Source organism: Frankliniella occidentalis, unplaced genomic scaffold (genome assembly GCF_000697945.3).
Source record: "Frankliniella occidentalis isolate FOCC.00 unplaced genomic scaffold, Focc_3.1 Scaffold296, whole genome shotgun sequence".
Lineage (NCBI taxonomy): Eukaryota > Metazoa > Arthropoda > Insecta > Thysanoptera > Thripidae > Frankliniella > Frankliniella occidentalis.
This window is the reverse complement of record NW_026267422.1, coordinates 386,265-386,953: the sequence shown is the minus strand read 5'-3', so window position 1 is coordinate 386,953 and position 689 is coordinate 386,265.

The following is a 689-nucleotide window of genomic DNA, read 5'->3' as shown; positions in this document are numbered from 1 at the left end:
CCCGACCCCCACCGCCCCGCAGCGGCGTCCTTGGGGAAGAATAAAGGGGGGCCCGCAGCAGTAGTATAGGACCAATTCACCTGGATGGCGGGACGGGGACGACGGCGGCTGGTGGAAAAACACACGCACACACACAGACTGACTTTACGCACGAACTTGGCGGAGGGAGAGGAGAGGGGGGTAAAACGGGAAAAGGGGGGCGGGGGGTGCTTTCCATTTCACTAAACCACCTTGCGGCTGGGCGCCACAGCGCCAGGTGCCGCCCCTTGGCGTGAGCACTTTGTGTTCTGCCCCACGACGTCGCCGTTGACGGCGAGGAGGAGGAGGAGCGGGAGGAGGCCGCGTAGAGGCCGCGTGGGCGCGGGCAGCACAGCACAGAGCCTCGCGGCGCCCGTCGCTAAAGAAGCTGCCCGCCCCGAGACAATGCGGCAGACGATTCCTTTATGGCGGCGGTGGCGCTACGCGAGGCGCTGCGGGGGGCGTCCTGGAGGAGCTGGATAGGGCGCCGGGAGGAGAAGAATGAAGGCGGGAGGTGGCCTAATTAATTGTCTCTTGAGCGAAAGCAGAGAGGGAAGGAGGGGGGGGGGGTCTGTAATGCCTGCTACTTGATATTAACGTGTTTTCGAGCGGGGGAGAGAGGTGAGAGTGGGGTGTTTTGCATCGGTGATGGTGCTGCTGGAAGACTTGGG